Source organism: Tinamus guttatus, unplaced genomic scaffold (genome assembly GCF_059628265.1).
Source record: "Tinamus guttatus ecotype Peru unplaced genomic scaffold, ASM5962826v1 Tinamus_guttatus_pri_ptg000548l, whole genome shotgun sequence".
NCBI lineage: Eukaryota > Metazoa > Chordata > Aves > Tinamiformes > Tinamidae > Tinamus > Tinamus guttatus.
In genome coordinates this window covers 1219644-1239358 of record NW_028289082.1, presented here as the reverse complement: position 1 = coordinate 1239358, position 19715 = coordinate 1219644, and positions in this window count along the sequence as shown.

Genomic DNA, 19715 nt, shown 5'->3' with positions numbered 1-19715 from the left:
GGAAAGGCAGCATTTGCCACTGCTGATGCTAATGAGTTTACACAGGGTCGGTCATCTGAAATTAGTGCTCTTTTATGACCTTGTAAATGATTAGTAGTGACACAGAAGCGAAAGTGGTGCCACCTCAGCAGCATGGGGAGATGCTTTTGGACCACGTTGTCTCTCCAGCTCCTCATCTTCCGCACACGGACGCTTTTCTGCTAATGGAGCCGAGTTTAATGGCCAGAGACATTATCTTTTTGCAGCTCAAGTACCCTTAGGAGCTCTTTGATTGGGCTTTTGTGGATTCTCTGGTGGGACAGGAGAGCAAAAAGCAGCGTGGAGATTAGGAGGACCGGAGCTCATTAGCAGAGCATTCCTGCTCTCTTCTTACCAGCTCCTAAAGCCTGACAGATGCTGCAAATGGGAAAAGAAAGTCAGGAATTAGCAGAGAGTTGTTAATACTGTGGAGTTATTCCAGGGACATGTCATACCACGGCGTAAGGACGCGTAAATGAAGACCCCCCCCTTTACACGGTGGTTTGCCTGAGTCAAACTTGCCAGCAGGCAGCACAGAGAGCTTTAATATTTATAGCATATTTTGACTTGTAATATATTCAGCCTATTTTTAAGCCATGCGGTCCTGCGCAGAAGATCCTGCTGGTCCAAGACCTATGGTGGTGTAGCCACCTATGTTTGCTTGAGGTTGAGCTATCTTAGAAGATGCTTACACTGTTGCTCATGGAAATTCCTCCAGAAACCATCCTCAGCAGCAGGTCTGTTTATTTACATGAAGGAGGATTCAGATAAGGAGGAAAACCAGAAATGCGGGTCCAGGTAAGCATCCAAACACATTTTCTGAAGCAAGGAATTATTCTCTAGCAGAAAGAGACTAGTTAAAAAATTCAGGTTCTGATGAGAGACAGGGAAAGAAATCTATAGCAAGGGGAGATGAAACCTGCCTTGTTTGGATTATGTGATTAGAAGTTTTGCTATTTTCAGAATCACTAATCTGAAAAAGTGAGCAGTGTCAGCAGAAAATTAGCCAACGTGGGAGGAAAATGTGGTGGGTATTCAGGGTTTTGCTTCTACCTTGGAAATAAGTCATTAGCTGAGAAAACATACAGGGGAATTCAAGCAGTTTGTGTTTCACTTCTTCTGTTGCATGCAGAGCTGGGAGAGATCGGTGACTTTTTCTGAAGCAAATTTGCGTGGGATATGACAGCAGCTCCTTCCACAGGAATCCTAATGGCTCCAAATACAGATTATTATTATTGTTTTTAATCGAAATTTGGGGTGGGGGCTGAAAATTGTTCAGTCAAGTCCATGAAAGACAAGCAGCTGGTGATGAGGAGGCTTTACTTCACACCTCCAAACATCCTGACGTAAATGAGATTATACCTACACAGTTCCTGTTCTTCACTAATGCTTGCGTATTATTTGGGAATGGGAATAACATATCCTAACTGTACAAACATGGAAGGAGGTTGAGAGCAGTCAGGAAGATACCCAAAGAGAAAACAGAGAAAACAGAACACTGATATCCTGTTTGTTGTCCCAAGGTCCATCCCTCAAAGCACCCTATTTCCTAGCCTTTCTGGGGCATGGTTTTCATTTGGAAAACAGAAATATTTACACATAAATCCAGAAAAAAACACCCAGCATTGGGGGTGTCACCTAGAAGGGTATATCTTAATGCAGGATTGCAAGAAGGAAAATGTGTGCATCTTATAGGAAAATCCCAAGGGAAGGAGGTCACTGTCCTGCAGAGCTGCTGACCATCTTTAGCTCCCAAAGGCTGCCAGCCTTTGATTCCAGCATGGAATTAATCAAGCCCTGTGATCAATATGTATGAGATTAAGACCACGGGCTGTGATAAGAGATAAGAGTCCTAATGCCGACCATGGCGTGGGATTTTCCTTGTGGACACCGTTGAGTCCTGTGTCACCTTGTCGCTTCCTGCTGCCATCAACAGCAGGAGTCAGGAGATTTGTGGGGCTTTTTGTTGTTGCTCTTTTTTTGCCTTTTTGCCTCTTTTTTTCTGAAGGAAACTTCGCCCAAGCTGTGGCCGAACCACTTGTGTACATTTTCACCTCAGAGTATTGGATCCAATGGAGCCAAATGGATCCAATGGAGCCCTCCTCCCAGGCTGGCTCTCACTGGGTCAAGCTGATGTGGTGGGACCAGGCATGAGCTGGAATGCAGCAAAAGGGCAGGATGGGTCTGGAGATGAGGGATCCTGCCTCTTATTTGCACCGATTCTTTTTTTCACATCTCTGTTGCCATGTGAAACAGCCTTAAAGTGACTGTGGAGTATCAAACTTTTCCTTTATTTCCTCAGTGCTTTAGAGGTCTTCAAGGACAGGCCCAGCGAGTGGGTGTGTTGAGCAAGGGCTAAAGAGGAACTGGGGGATTTAAGTTTTATCTTGGAAATAATATTTCGCTGCCTCACCCAGACTGAGCTGTTGCGGATGGGTCAAGTATTTCCTCAGCGAACTTCAGGAGCAGGTGAAACATTGGGCAGGGAAAGAGCATCACTGAAGCAAACTTTTAAAATAGCAATCCCCGTAATAGGATTAAAAGTCTCCAGCCAATACGGGAAAAGGCTTGAGGAGATTACGCGGCACACGCAAGGGGAAGGATTAGCAGGAGATGGAACAAAAACGGAAGCCAGGAGAGCACGCTCGGTGCCAAGGGCGAGTGGTGCCACGCGCCGCGCACGCTCTGCGTTGAGCTCTCCACCTCCAGACGGGCTTTCCATGAGGAACAGCCCCCATGTCATGCTTAGATGTGCCAAGGCACTGCCAGGAAAGTGCGTTTTGGACTCATGCCTTATGCTGTCACGGGCATGGGAGAAGACTCCTGGGTTCTTCCTTGACCCAACTGGTTCCATGGAGAGCACGGGCAGCAGTATGTGCCCATGGGTGATGTTTCAGGCTGCTTTGCTCCTTTGGTCATGGGGATTGCTCTTGGTTTTCTTGTCCTACAGTGCTCTGGTAGGTGTCACAACCAATTCAGGCATCAAAATGATCAGCCTGTGTGTGGCTCTAGATCAATCTTTTTGCTTCCCTTTGGTCTACTGAGAAATGGATTTTTTTTAACATATCTGTTCCTCACATGCTAAACTATGTAGAGGATGTGTTGTCCCCAAGGACATTCAGGAGATAGATGTATCTGCAGTGCAATACCCTCAGATCTGTAAAGCTGTGTTGTGTAATGGTACATTTTAGCCACAGAGAATTTACTGTAGCAAGAAATGTGTGCCCTGCCTGTTGTACAGGGTGTTCTTTAGTTTTATGGTCTTGGTAACTTAGGAGCTTTAGGATGGGTGAGTGAGACCTTTGCGGACCTTCACTCCTGGTCAGCCCTCTTGCCATATGAATGTGAGGTCCACACGACGTAGCATTGGGGTAGTCACACTCATATTGCAGAAGAGCTCAGCTGGGTGTCTCATGGTGCTCTTCTCCATCACCTTTGAAGACTCCCATCCCATGTGGCCCCAGGTCTTCAGAGCAGCCGTGTTTCACTGTATGATGCAGCCTCATTACACCCTTCTGCACTAACCCTGCAGCCGAAGCATCTGGTCCTTTTAAAATAGTATTTCCCTTTATTGATCTAAATGCATCCTCGATGTGCTTGTCCAACTGCATGTGACCTGACTGGTCTCAGCGACGGCTACCTCTTGATGTGCAAAACAGGGAGCAGATAGTTTGAAATATCCCTCTTTGTTAATAGCAACAACAGCAATAATGGTATGCATCAAAGTGCTTTACATTAGCAAATTATAATGATGGATGGCCGAATGCTGCCTAGCCCTGGGTCTTGATAATGATCTGTATCCATTAAACAGGGCTCCTACACAGAGACACGTGCATTAGTGTGTGCAAGGGGCTTCCAAATGGTGCACGACCCTGCACACAGCAAGGGCCTGCCGTGGCCAACGTTGGCTCCTGCTGCTGCTGCTGGTGCTAAGAAACATGGAAATCTATGGGCACCTTATTACTTTTCCTTTTCCTTTGAGGAGAATGTATTTGAGACATGTCCCTAGTACTGAAAGGTCAGAGTGCTCCAAGGAATAGATTATTAGCATGTGCAAGGATTTGTGCACTCTTAGGCCATTTAGAAGTTGGATTTGTACTTCGAACTAAGAGTTTGGTCTCTATTGGAGGCACTATGTTTTTTGAATAGTGTTTTTCTCCTACCTAGAGCAGGATGGGATGAACTGACCTCTGGAAGTGCTGGTCTCCTCATTCTGTTCAAGAAAGCTTTCTTCTATGGAAGGATCTTGGTGACTATCAGACACATAGTTCAGGAGACATTTCTTTTTAGCCATCTCAGAAATTCAAAACAAATCCATGGGGCTACTTGGTGCTTTCAGGGAAACCCCAGATATACTAACCATGTGCTATATGGGCATGTAGAGTGCACCCAAGGCGTCTTGAGGTCCTGGATAGGGTTCTGGGCAATGTGCAGTGTGCCATAGGTGACCCTGCTTGAGTAGATGGGCTGGACTAGATGATCTCCTGAGGTCCCTTCCAACATCAACTGCTCTGACTTTGTGATTCTGTTGGTGATGCTTTGCTTGAGCCGATGGCTTTTCAGCACACAGGGAACTGCTTTACTAGCCCCTTAGCAAATATTTTCTCTCTCTGAGCCATCTTGGTGTCATCAGCACAGCCAATCTTCCTGCAGCAGGAAAGATAGCTTCATGGGTCTGGCGAAGTCCTGTGTAATCTTTGTCAAGGTACCAAATGATGGAGAGACAGGTCTCTCTGCAAACTGCAAGAAGCAGTTGCCGTTAAAGATGCACATCTGATTTCTAAGCTCACCTTGCAGACTGCCCTGCAAACCATGGACAAGAAGGAGCCCACAGCCCATGGCTGCACCTTCAGATGTCCATCTCTCCAAGCAGCATGTGCAGTCCATGGCTGATTTTTCCTTGTAGACTATTAAATGAGGAAGGACTGTAATATATAACAGGAGATTGATACAGGCTGAAAAGCTTGCACTTCTTTATCGATGCTCATTTAAATTTAATTTAAATGTTACTGTAAAGCCCATGACCACTGGCAAAAAACTCCAAGAGCTGCTGCTTCCTGTTTTGACCCAAGTCTGAGTTTTACGTAGCTAGGTGGCAAGCGGCCCTGGATCACTGATGAGGTTGCTGATTCTGACTAAGTCCTGACAGACCAAGAGCCTCTGATTGCTGCTGATGCATGGAAGGCTGCAGTATAATTGCATGTGGATGCAATGAGATACTTGTCTTCTCTCTAGTATCATCTTCTTGGCAACTCTGGGCTAGGGACATGAGAAGTCACGTGGCCCTTTGCTGTTCAGAGATCAGCATCCTCAAGTTGGCTGGATGTGGTGCGGCCAGCCAGCTCCTATGGTGTTCTGTGGGTTATTTTTGGAGACAAAGCCATGGAAAAACGTTGAGGACTCTTGTCTTGATCACGGCTGCTCTCTGACTTCTGCATTGCATCCATAAATGTTATCCCATAATCAGTGTTTTTCTAATAATTTCTGCTGTGCCTGCGTTTTTTAAAACCTCGTGATGACTGCTGGTCCATGCTAGGTTCAAGCGCCTCATCTACATCTTAAGGCTTGTTAACTGCCGTCCTACAGATTTATTGGTATCTCTGTCAGCCAACATGAGGCCATTACTACTAACGAGGTGCTGTCCAGCATGGGGCTTCCCTTGAAAGCAGGGTTTCATGTACAAATCCTCACACCTGAACAATTCTGAAATACCCTAAACCTGGCTTACGGGGCAATCTAAGTAGACCAAAGTAGACCGAAACAGTCAGGGAGGTGAGGTGTAAACTTAAGTTGATATGACCTAACATTTGAATTAAATCTAAAGCTGAGGCAACGTTTTTGATCTTGGTCTTAAAAAAACATTGAGTACCATCACCACTTGGAAGAACTGTGTTCTTTGTTCCAACTCTGAGCACAGCAGAAGGTCTTGCAGACCTTTTTTACATGGCTGTGAACGCTGTGTTCCTGTCTTCATGTTGCTGCTGATGTGAACCTAGAAGGTGGCACTAGCACTTGTTCATAACCTCTTATGAAAAATACAGGCTGCAAGATCTCCCTGAACAGCCTCTTAAAAGTAAATACATTTTTTTTCACAAAATTCCCTTGAAATGTGGCAAGTAGAGTGCTTCCATCTGTCTACTGAAGTGCATATCATATTATCTGTATCAACATTAATGTATAACTTACATATAGTAAAAAGCTCTCAACATATATCAAGGGTTTTCTCAGTGCCTTCTGTAACAGTCAAATGAGCCTTAGAGCATTTTCAAGTGGAAAGGTCTTATCAGTCTAAATGTTAACACTCGTGTTTCTCCACAGAACAGGCTGTTTGAATTCAATGGCACTTGACTCTGCTCTTCCATCACCCAGAGGCCTGCACAGATATTGGCCATGGTCTCCATCACCTTGTGCATTGGGCATTTATTACAAATTTGATGTGAGACACGAGTGTCACAAACTTTTGGACTGGTGCTCATCATCATCATGGGCTCTGTCCATACTCGTGAATTTAACAGGGTCAGCTCCTACGTTGGAGCATGACAATCCTCATTGGGACATCGTCACCATGTTCCCCGCATGGTTTTGACTCAGGCCAACTAGCACTGACCTAAATAATCCCTGAGTCCAGATCAGGTGTTAGGAGGGTTTAGAAATTCCCCTTAATAGTTTGTCTAGATGCAACCACGCTGCTTAGGAGCATGAGGGAAGTTGAGAGTATGGATGTGGCTAGACCACAGCAGCTGGGCTGGAGGCCAGAGAACAGACCCTGGCACTGTTTATTTTACTAGGATAAATGCAGCCTTAACATTTGCCTTACATGTGCTGGCATCTCAGTGTGTTATTAGAGTCGCCGTCTTTCAGCGCTATTGTGCGTCTATTTTCTGATGGGCTTTGGCTGGATTTTCTAAAGCTGTGCTGTGAGAAAGTTGTAACTGGACTCTTGAAATTTAATTTAATGGTTGCCTGCTTGTCGGGGAGTTTTTCCTGCCCATTGTATGCCAGGCAATAATCATATTCCATCATATTCCAGCTGGTATGTCCTGCATTGCTAAGGGTATGTCCTGCATTGCTAAGGGTAGTACAGGTTCATGGCCTGCTAGTGCTCCTTGGTCATTTTTCTGTGAAAAAATAAAGTTCGTGTGACTTTTGTTCATGGACCTCTGTGGGTTAAGTTATGATGGGCTATTTGTTGCAGACTGAAATCAAAAGAAGGTGGTGAAAATATCAAAATGTGGCGGGTTCAGCAGTTTTCAGTCAAAACAGGTAAAACCAGAGTATAAAGGAAGCTGCCACAGGACTGGATACGTTTAATTCAAATGCATTTTTTTTTTAAAAAAAGCTGTCTGAAATTCAATATGATTTCATGGCTACCCCTACGCAGGCTTAAACTTATTAGTAATTACTGAAATCATGAAATGACAATAAACAGCATCATCTGAGCCATGGCTATTGCTGAGCGGCTACGAGAGAGCTGGAAGTTGGCATGGAGAAAGCACCAGTTTGGGTCGGGAGAAGAACACCATCTTCTGCAGGTGAATTTCCTCCAGTCAGTTGAGATGCTCCAGGTCTCGGGGATGCTGCAAGGTCCATGGAAAATGTCCAAATCCTTTGGAGAACCTGTCCCAGGGCTCATGGGGCAGCACCTTCAGCTGGAGCTCCTGCAGGTGGTCCCTGTTTGATGTTATCTGCTCTTTCGGTGGACTGCAAGCATCTGAAAAGCAGCCTCAACTCAGGACAACCAAGTGCCCAACTAAGTCCCACCAGATACACCAGGTCAACACCTCACCTGAAGGGTTTGCTCCTGGTTTGTTATAAGAGCAACTTACTGCAGGCAGATCCCTTCCAGGAGGGAGCAGGAGACAAAATATCCTGGATCCTCTTCTGGCTTCAGCCCGCTCCATCCCTGCAGCTTTTATATCCCCTGCTGCTCATCAGTATTCCCTGCAAAGAGCAGCTGCTAATCTGCTCACGCTAGTTAGCGCCGTTGGAGATTTGGGATGTGTTCGGGGCGATGTATCGACACCAGCCCGCTGGCTCCGGCATCGGGTCCTTCCGCAGCATCGCGGGAGCCACCGGTCCCTGGAGCTCGAGCGGCTCCGTGGTGGCCAAACGGACCCAACTCACTGCAGCACTAGTGAAGGAAAAGCTGTTTCCACAGCATGCACATTTTAAGTAGAAAAAAAATAAATAAAATTGTTTTTGCTACGTGTATGTGTGTTTTCATATGTGCGTGCGATTATATATAAATACACGTATATATTTTCCCCTCTGAAACAACCTGCTTCCCTTTGGGAATAAAAGGGATCTTTAAAAATGCAAAAAAAAAAAAAAAACCTTCCAGACAGTTTTTCATGCCTTACTAGAAGCAGTTGGCTCAATTAGCAATTTAAATGATGCCTGATATTAGCATAATTTTTAATGAAGGCGAGCACGTGTTTCGCATTTGTGTTTCCGAGGCAGTGGTGAGGAAGCGCTCGGACCCTTGGCGAACGTGGCACACGTTGCCTATGAGAAAATAAGGTGCGATGCCCCGGGCTTGAGCTGCTCTTGGCAAAAAACCAAGCAGCCAACGCTGAATTCAGAGTCAAGGGAGGTTAATGCTCCCCTGCTAAGCCGGTCGATCGCGCCCGCCCCGCTCTCGTAACGCGGCTGGCTAAGGACGCACATCCAGACTCAATGGGACACCGTGGAGCCGCTAACATCAGGATTAATGTTGCCCGTTCTTGACCTTCTCGCGTGGTTTCGGAGCCCTGGCTGGGCTTTTCTTTTCAGTAGTTCTTGGTAAGGGGATTTGCACGACGCTCGTTTTCTCCCTTACACGTAGGAATTTGGTGGGGAAGCTGCTCTAAGGCAAAAAGGCCAACGGCTGCGCGACCTGGGGCTCACTGCATGGTCATTGGATGAAAATACAGCTTGCAAATCCTTCACTATGGCAAATGCAATGGAGAAAAGGGATTTCTCTGTTCTTTCTGTTTGGTTTTCTGTTCCCCAGAGCTTGGGAATACTAGGATTTCTCTTCCCTACTGTTACAAGTTTTTAGAAGCTCTGAGATGTGATTCAGAAGCCATGTTGAAACTTCAACTCAAAGTTCTCCCCATCCACTTGGGAGTCCAAAAGGGGACAGTAAGTTCACAACCTACAGCAAGAAATGATGAATAAAATCACCTGCCGCTCTAGCTCTATTTTTATTACTTTTAACTCTTATTTGCTTTACAGCATCCTTATGGCAGTGTGCAGGGAGGAAATGTCAACGGGTTTTCTACTCGATCAAGTGGCAGAGAAAGCTGAGGCTAAAGACCTAAATGGTTTATTTCTATAAGAGGAGGTGGTAGCTGAAACTCACCCATCTTCTTTCCCTTGTTTCTCCCACCTCCCTCTGCCTGCACTGCTGATGCTTTGCACCGTGCCAGATCCTTGCGCATGGGCCATTTGCGATATAAGCAGGGAAATTGTGCGTGGGTGTGAAATCTTGTGTGCACACATGTTCCACATTTTGTTTGCTTAAAAGCCCATGCAAAGCTTTTTCTTTTTTTTTTCCCCCTCTTTCTTAATGGGAAAATCCTCCTGGGAAGCGAAGTTTCACAGGCAATAACACACAACACGAGCCAGTAACGGATCCCTACCGGAGAGACAGAAATCCCCTGCAAGCGGGATCCCCTGCAAGCCCTTTGGGGAAGCAGGAGGTCACACTCCGCAACCCGTGCTCGCGTGCGGATGCCACGAGACGGGAGCATCCTCATTAGGGCCATCGGCATATTTCCAGGACCCACTTCTGACTCCCTCATCCTGGAACTGTCCCAAATATCACAGATGTTTGGACTGCTCTCCCAGAGGGCGGCAGCAGCTCCTTGCCACTTTCTGCACGTTGTGCCCTGGCAAGCGGCGAGCTGACGGCTGCTGCCATCCCGCTCCCTCTGCTCCGCTCTGGAGACGGTGCTTTTGAGAAACCTTAGGGTGTCCTCAAGGTACCGTCTAGGGCCCTTGTATGCTACAGTCATTTCTGGAGAAATACATCTTTTCATGACCTCCCTAAGAGCTATCTCTTCAGAGGAACCGCCCTGTTAATAAGGATGTATAAAACTAGCGAGATGAAAAGGATGGAGGCAGGTCAATGCATCCTCTCCAAAGGCCAGTGAGTTAGGAGAAAGCAGCAAAGACCTGCAGTGCAGCAGGTAAATAAACTTCCAGGATGGAGATGAATATTCCAAATCCACTCTAGTGTGGAGCAAAGCCAACCTGGATTTTCATCCTGCTCTGGGAGGTAAGTCAAGATATGTGAAACCATGTCTTGATTTGGTGTAACCTTAAGGAACTTCTTCACTTCTATCTCCTATCCTGCCCACTTCCTCAGAAGAGGCTGTGAGCTTAGTTCACTCAGGAATGCAAAGTGCTTGGGAAAGTTCAAGTGAAAGACACCACATATTATTGATTGCTGCTGATATTTTATTTTTCTCTGGCAGTCAATTAAGGGGGGAGAGCTGGCAATCAGAAGGTATCCACCGTGCCATATAACAGCCTTTCATAGGGTCAATCTTCCTTGGGGAAAAAAAATCAAAACAAAACAAGAGCTGCCTGTTTATGAGAAGACAGCGGTACTGCAGAAGCATCTCAGAGCAGTGCAGACCCGGCCCGTCTCCCACTTGGTGTCCTCATTTAGATCCGCACGAAGCGATTGCTAAGTGGGTGCAAAGTGTTGTTGTGGCAGGGGAGCGGTGCTGGTTTGCTCGGCGCTGACGCCAATGCGGTGACGAGCCCAAAAACTGGGAAACGGATGGAGCTCAGACGGAGCCAAGGTGTGTGGGGACCGAAGGGCTGGAGCTCCCAGGCTCCTCAGAAAACCTGATCCTGGAGAAAAAGAGAAATCCAGCTGAGTGTTATGGGAGGTGCAGTGGGTAGAGTGAAGAGGACTCCTGAATTAGGTTAAGGGATATTAGGGCTGCGTCTCTAGGGTATGCAGAGCTCACACAGGGCAGGACTGATTGTCCCTACTGCTGCTCGCAGGACCATCCCTACTAGGGTTCATGGGGAGAGACCTTGCTTTGCCCTCAGGTCATCCCCTTTCACCTTCCCCTCGTGTAGCACCTGGACCTTGAATGACCCCTTCCTTTCTCTCCGTCACCGTCTGCTGATGGATTCAGGCGGCCTGGAGAGCTGCTGTGGCATCTGTTGACTAAAGCAGAAGCCCCACAGAGAGCTCTGCAGGAGACAGCGCGGGCTTCGGCACAAAGAAGCATTGCTGCCTTGGGGCTGAAATATCAGGTTTTCCCTACCTTTGCCACGTTTTTTTTTTTTTTTTTTACTTTGAAAGAGTTTTCTCTGATTGAAAGGCTCCCGCCATGGTCACTCGTGATGTTGATTTACCCGCAAACAGGCATGAGATTCTGTCCTGAATTCAAGTGTCACAGAGAAATTCCAGGACAGACCGCAATTATGCAAGTTTGAGCCTGGCACTGGAGCTCATTCTGTTAATTAGAACATGTGTGCTGGCACCACAAGTAGTCACAAATTGAAGTCTGGCTTGTCATCTCCTCTGGAGGACATTGCCATCAGCAGTGCAGACCTATCCAGTATGGACAAGTCTCACGAGACTCTATAGAAAGAGATCGCACGTGTCTATCTGGAGGTTTGGCTTTGAGAAAATCTATCTGAACAGATGTAAGATGTTCAGGAGGTGGGTATCGGAGATGGTCCATTGCCCTTTGTGTCTACACAGGTCTCTGTTGGCTACAGCCTCGGATGAAGAAAGAAAATTGCCTCCTCAGAGACCTCCCATCAGATGCATGGCCAAGTGTCATCTTTTGTGGATGAAATCATGCTAAATAAGGTGTGTCCACCCAGCGGGGTGCAATGAAATGTCTAAACTAGCTCTTGTTTCTCAGCAGGCCAATTATCACTATGAGAGGTGGTTCTGATGTATCTAGCCTGCTTCAGGATCTTTGCTAGCTTAGAGTTCTCCATAAGTACCCACAGAGACTAATGAATTTAGCAAATACACTCTGCCTGAAAGGGATCTTTAGACTGAAAAGCATCTTTCATATTCATAGTGCTGCCTCAGTAATGGTACTGCTTAATGACTATGCTTGTACAAATTAATAATAATAATTAACTAACAATTGAAAATGTGGAGGGATCCTTTCTTCACCATAGTGTGAAACACTTCCCATTGAAACCAGTGTTAAGGGTCTTCCTTTCTTCCTCCAGAGAGACAGAATCTGGCCTTCGATGCAGATTTGAGTTATATCACCCATTGCTAGTGGATGGAAGAGCTCGGCATGGAAGGTCAGTGTCCCACTGCTGCAAACTCCTAAGAGGAGCAGGGCAATGGTAGAGTTGGAAGGGAAATGGTGGAGAAGTGCTTATGGCAGTGGGGGTGGCGGTGGTGTTGACATTGTGTCGACAAGCATCTGATGTGCTCTAAAAAGAGGCAGAAGGAGACAGTCCTCATTTTATCTGCCAGGTAGAGGGCAAGAGGAAATATCCCATCCTACGTATTTTCTTTGGATTTTAATTTAGGAACTTCTGAGTCATCTTATCTGATTGAAGCTGACCCCTGCAATACTGCCCGCTAAATACTTCAGAGGAAGGCACAAGGAGTCTATCAGTAGGTGACAATGAATTTCCTTGCCTGTCCGTAAAGTTTCTGTAACCCTTTTAATCACAGTTTGTCTTTCACCTGAACAACTGCTTAGGTTGTTTTAACTAGTGCTAATGGTGCTAAAATAAATTTCTTTCACTGTTACATTCCCCTAGTTGGTCTCCACTTTTCCCCATGGTTGTGTCCTACCTGCTGTGCAATGCTCTGTGTAAAGCAAGATGATGGCAATAGTCCTTTTAATAACATCAATTCTTCCAGCACAACCAAGTATTGAGACCAGTTTGGACCCTGAATACTTTATTATCATCCAGTTCCCCAGAAACATAATTACTATCATGGTTAGTGATAAACTGGACTCTTAAGGATGAAGTAGGCTTAAACTGAGTGGAAGAGGGTTTGTCTTTTTGCTTTATACTTGCATTGCACCTAGGCCAGCAGGGTCCTGAGCTGAGAATCTGGCTGTGACAGGCTCGCAGCTCTGACAACCATGTCTCAAGGAAGAAAATTAAACTTGCATTAGGGCAGATTAGGAAGACAATGAAATGCAGAGATGGCAACCTGGTTTTTGACATGGATGTCCTTCCTCCCTTCCTTCCTTCCTTCCTTCCTTCCTTCCTTCCTTCCTTCCTTCCTTCCTTCCTTCCTTCCTTCCTTCCTTCCTTCCTTCCTTCCTTCCTTCCTTCCTTCCTTCCTTCCTTCCTTCCTTCCTTCCTTCCTTCCTTCCTTCCTTCCTTCCTTCCTTCCTTCCTTCCTTCCTTCCTTCCTTCCTTCCTTCCTTCCTTCCTTCCTTCCTTCCTTCCTTCCTTCCTTCCTTCCTTCCTTCCTCCCTCCCTCCCTCCCTCCCTCCCTCCCTCCCTCCCTCCCTCCCTCCCTCCCTCCCTCCCTCCCTTCCTCCCTTCCTCCCTTCCTTCTCTCCTAGCGAGGAGAGGACTCCAGGGAACGAACAAGCCCTCTCTCCAACCTCTACCATTTTAGGGCTAAGAGCCATCCCACGCGGCTTCAGGAGAAGAGCTCCCACACAGCCTGTAGTTCCTGAGTGCAGGTTTTGCACCGGGCAGTTTGTGAAATGGCATATGAAATGCCTTCTCCAATGTGCTACAGTGTAAATGTTTTTTTCCTGCTCATTTGTTGCTAGGCTAATGTTGTGAAACAGTAGAATAGGCCATTTGCAATTGTAATGCTGAGCAGTCAAGCACAAGCATGTTAGCTTCGAATGCCGGCTTGCGGATTGGCAGGCGGCACTTTAGGGATAGCCCTTGGAGTTTATTAAATTGGTCATTCTGTGGAATTTTTAAGTCTCTCCTTCAGCATCACGTTTATGGGCTCTCATGCCCACCAGTCAATCTGCTAAAATTAATTGGCATGTCTTCACTGGAGCTTAAACTTCCATCCAAGACATGCGGCAATGGTGCAATCCGCACAAGGTCTTCCGAAAGAGCCTTCTTAATTAATTAATTTCATTACAAATTCCTATTCTTTATCTCCCTTGTAAAGCTACCAAAAGATCTACGTATTGGCTCGGGATATTTCCATGGACAGTCAATGCAGAACTTCACACTTCCATGCCACAGCTACAAATGCAGCACCATGTTGATGTGGATCAAAATTTGCACCAACAAATGCTAATCAAAACAAAACCTGGCAGAGGAGTTGGTGACCTTCAATGTTTCTTCCCTGATAAGCACCCACCACACAAGAATGCCAGAGGAGCAGTTCTTTGCCAGTAACCCCTACTCAGCAAGTAGATAAAACTCTTGTCTAATGAATGAATCCAATGAATCTAGGTTGAAACTCCATCCAAGCTGGAAAGCTACTTTAGGCAGCATGCTTAGAGGGTCTGCTGGGGAGGAAATGGCATGTTACTGTTTCTCCTCAGATAGAGTAATGACCCGCTGACTTATATGTAGCAGATAGTCCCCATGATGGTGGTCTTCCAGAGCGCATTTTGTCCCACTTCTTGCCATGAGGCCTGACCTGAGGTCTTCAAGTTTGGCCTATGTTTAATTTTCTTGGAGATGCAATAAAATAAGGTCCTTAAAATGCCCTCAATATGTTCTCAGGACTTCTGCCTGCTACTCCCTTAATTTGGGAGCTCATTAAGCTTTTTAGGAACCACAAGTAGAAGTTGTTTCCTTTCTCAATGAAGGGAAATTTCTCTTCATTTTTCTGTTTCACTTTGTAGTGGCTCAGGAAGAGGAGATCACTGGGCTAGACATTTGCAAGGGGTGGCCTCAGCACTGCCGTCTTGGACAAGCAACAGAAGTCCTCAGTGGTTCCATTTGAAGCTCCCATGTCATTCACGAGGGACCCGGTATTTAGATTTACAGTCCTACGCGAACTGCTTGACGAGAGTGATCCTTCTCCTCCACAAGGAAGGTGGGAGGCGCATCGTCTTTCTCACCACACAGACGTTGGCAAAGTCGCAATATTAATTTGACCATATGGAGGTAGGCTGCAGATCTTGACTGTCTATCACACTCTAGTTTCCAAAATTACGCTCCTGACACCGTACAAGGATAGGCCTCTCCCTACACAAGGTTTGCGGCAGGCCCTGTTCTGTTCCTCTACCTCAGTGAAGACTTGCTTTCTGCTGCAAAGGATGAAGGTCCAACTTATGGCTGCTAATGCTCCGGCCCTGAAAGGACCGTGGAAGACATTTTATTTTCTGTTTATTCATCCTGACTTGAAATGAATCAACTTCTGAGCTCACATCATGTGACAGTTGTAGTGGAACATGTATTTTCTGTGCCAGAAGAGAGTATCCAGGCAACTAGACTGGATATCAAAACCTTGTCAGATTTTTCCCACCCTATATTTTGTCTGTCTTATGGCCTTTATTACCAGTGAATTTGGGATGCTGGGATCTCTAATGAATTTAATCTCCCAGCTGCCTTTTGCAGACAAAGCAATGCCTCCACCCTACAGGCATGGAAAGCTGTGTTCTGAATCGCATGGGAAACCTGGCTGGATGCAGAGACCTGAAGTGGCATCTCAACTCATCACTTAGCAATGACGGGACCCTCATTTAGTGATGGGAAGAGTTTTGTGAGTGAGGGGTACTGAGAAAAGGGAAATTAATGATAGTATGTTCTCTTAATGGGCAATTCAGGCTGTAAGGGACCTCGAGAGGTCTCTCACCCAACGTCCTGCTCAAAGCAGGGTGAGATTTGGGATCAGATCAGGTTGTTTGGGACCTGATACAGCACAGAAACACCCAAATTTGCTTGACGGCACACCCCCTGTGAGCAATGTGCCCCACTGTCTGACTGTGCCTTTTGCCCAGAGCCTGAAGGTCTTCCCCATCCTCCCACCAAGCACTCGCTCAGTGAGCACCTACAAGTAGATGTTTTTGAAGAACTGACCAAGTTCAGGGGCTTTGGCTTTCCCTGGTAAAACCAATGAGACGCAGCAACACTGGGTCACTATGTGTGACCACTGGGTTATTACTGACATATGGATCACTGTGTATTAGTTGAAAGTAGGATCTACTCTATCTGATACAGATACATCTAAATTTTGCTCCTCTAACAAGCCAGCTTAGTCAGGACAGAGAGGCAGTTACACCAAAAGAAGTCCTACAAAAGAAGATCCTTAGGCTTAGATCTATAGTTTTTCTATTTTTCTAGGTGGAAACCAGATGTATTAGATGACACCTCGCCTCGCTGGAAACCAGATGTATTAGATGACACCTCGCTGTAGCTTTCCACCTTGCAAGTGAGCAGTAAAAGCAGAATCCAATGGTCCTAGCTGCTCATGTATATCCTTTAAAATCCTACTTTTCGTTCAACATTTCATTGGCAAGAGGGAAAATCAAAGGCAGGCATCAGTCCTTGTACGGCCAAGCAGTCAAATGAAAATGGATATCAGACTTTCCCCCCGGTGCTTAGGAACATGCAAGTCCGTCACGGACATTGTCATGGCAGAATGGTGAGCAGATACTGAGCTAAATTAGACTTTACTTTAAATAAGTGTGGAATTTTGAGACCCAAGGATTAGTCATTGTGTTGCAGAGATTCATCTCCCTCTCCTGCCCTAGTAGGGAAAGAATAAGGTTTTGTCAATTTTAACTTAAAAATGTGTTGTTGATGACCCAAACAATCTCAAGCTGATTCCCAAAGAGGAGGAACTAGGAAAATTATATGCAATATTAATTCCTTGTCTTTTTAGTTTAATGTCCTAAGGTTTTGTTTCTTTAGTGATTCTTCTTAAATGTGCTTATTCCAAAGCCTGTGTCCTAATTAAAATGCACAGTGACCTGAAATAGATGGCATGCATGAATGTCCTAAATAAAGAAAAATAAATAAATAAAGTGCCTGATAAATTTTCTACATAATGTCCACGAATGAGGAAGCGTGCCGCTCTTCTTTTTTGACCTATGGATATCATTAATATGGACTGTTCCAGCACAATGAACTGGAAAGAATGGTAATATTTTTAATTTCCTCTCTTCGGCAGAAAGATTTTCTATACCATATTAATGTCCGCATGGGTAATATGCTGACTTCTGGTCGACGTGAAACGGGGCTTTATCTTGGATTTTGTGGGTATGTTAGAATAGAGTTTGATTACTCAGGGAAACAATGTTCATGCTGCAAATCCTAATGAGTCTGGCAGAGGAAACTCGTGGAGCCTCTTCTCCAATGGTTTGGAGCAAAGACTCTCTCAAAATTCCTGTAGGCAACTTAGCCATCTTTGGGTATGAAACCAGGCACTTATGATAAAACCACATTTTTTTTTCTGTTTGGTAGAATAAAGATGATTATGCAGTAAGCATAGGTGTAATTCAGCATTCATAAGCTGCACCATGAGCTCAACTTTCTTCAAGTTTGCTGCTGTTTTTCACAGGAATATTTTATAAAGAACTGACAGCCATACTAATGAGTAGAAGTCAGCTTTTAGAGCAGTTTTCATTGATGAAAGACCCTCACCCTGGCACGAAAGACATGAAGCAAAAATGGATTCACACATTTGCAAGAGAACTTGTCCATTGCCTTAGTAGAGCTCTTAGGCTTTCATTTCCTGCTGAAAATTATTCGCTAATAATCTGACCTAAGAAACAAAAGAAAAAACCATAATTTTCTCCTTTCTTTCTGCCTTCCAAAGAGTTTATTACCACTGAATTACGTGGCTACATCTAATGCTGGCCATGGAAAGCAGCGTGGGCCGTTACAGGACTGAAAGGAGATGATCTAACTGCTATCTCCACACTTCATTTTTTCAAAATAGAGGACAAAAATTGCCCTAGTTGGAATTTAGCTTATATGCAGAAAATCACACTGCGAGTAACCTCACAGTCTTCAAGCCTCAGTGGAGACATTATGTTTGTTCTTTCGTTGGTCCTACAAAAAGAAGAAAAAAAAAGATTCATCCAAGAAATCATTTAGGCTGGAAATCGTTTAGCCTCCCACAGTGCTTCAAGGGAGGAGAAAAATGAAGGATCAAGACCACAGTGGTTCCACACAAGCCTGGTGGATATTGGTGGCAGGTTCCTGCAGGAAGAGCTGCCCATCCCCACATCCCACCCAGGCATCTGGGATGTCTATGAGCAAAGGCCTGGAGGTGGCAAAGGCCTCCAGGGTTGGGTTTCCACAGATGGAATGGGCTTCTACAGAGGTGTCCTGCTCCCTTGGAGGGTGCTTTTTTTGTTACTTAAACACTGGTAGCTCCTTCTCGAGGCCAGGCCTTGAGCGAGGAAGGGGTTTGGGAACAATGTTGCTGCGCAAATAGGTTGCTCTGTAAGAAGAGAATGGTAAAAAGAGGTTTTAATTGGAGAAAGGAAGATCTAGGTTAGTTATTAGGAAAGCTCTTCCACTCAACGGATGGAAGGAGACTTTTTCCAAGAGGGCCTCAGAGAAAAAGAACAAAATGCATCAGTGTTACTGCAATCTGTCTTTTCCGACAGGGACTTCTTCAGCCTGCTGGGACCTGAGAGGTCTCATCCCATGTTTCCAAGAGGCCACAGCCGCAGTCACATTGCTGTGTGTGGCAGGGGGAAGGTGTCCGAGAGCCCCGTTCCGATGGACAAGCTGCCTCAAAGCGTTGGCCAGGGGAGTCTCTGAGCTTCATTCCAACGATCCCGGGGAGCAGCATCCCAAGCCTTTTCCCTCGCATGCAGTGACGGGGCATGAAGCTCAGGAGATCGGGCACGCATGCACGCACGGAAAGGGATAAGAGCCATGAGCACAAATGATCAAGGGGCAGGGGACATTCATGTGCATCGAGACACCCTGATGGAGCAGAAGACATCCCCTCCAGCCCTCGCTGCTGCTAATGCATATATTTACCTCCTGATTGACTTCCTAATTAATTGACTGCACTGGCTGGATTCTTCTTTTGCCTCCTCTGCTCTCAAGCAGGAATCTGCAGGCTGACAGTGGTGTAAAGCTGATGCCAGCAAGGGATGAATGAGGCCTTTTATCTTTATTTTGTCTGAAAATATTTGTGCCCTAAGGAGGCTGTGGGGACACGAGGGAGGGCAAAAAATGATTATTTCAACCTCCAAACTGCAGCAGGCGAAAGTCGTGCAGAATGCGCCTAGGCATCGAACGCAAGGAAGAGCACTTGCATTTCCAGCTCTGAGGTGGATGTATTTTAGAATAAAATGGTTGAAAGGTAGGGGAAATGAATCCTTCCATCCTGACCAGGAACAACCCGAAGACGCATTTGTTATGCAAATCTTTTCATTACTGCAAATCCCGAGTGCTGATAAGAGATAAGCGACGTTCTAGCTTTATTTCAAGTAGCTCCTGCACGGATGCAGCTACACGATTATATTGCTGTGAGAGAAAGAAACAAACAACACACGCGTTTTCCCTGTACATTTATTTCTGTTCCTGGAACACGAATCCTGGAGCCTGCCTGAAAAGGCATTTGGTCCATTGAGGCTTGTTCATTTTACTGCTTTGTTTTTGCTAAGGTGACATCTGCTCCTGAATGACCTTAGCAGCTTTTCTCTCCGCCGCCTGGCCCGGGTGGCCGGGCCTTTTATGCGCATACATTAATGTGCGGGTGAATCGGAGCTTCATGAGGTCTGCTCTTTATTCTTTTCATTTCCACTAATCCTGGAGTCTGGGGGGAACGACAGGCTGCAAATTGCCAGCCC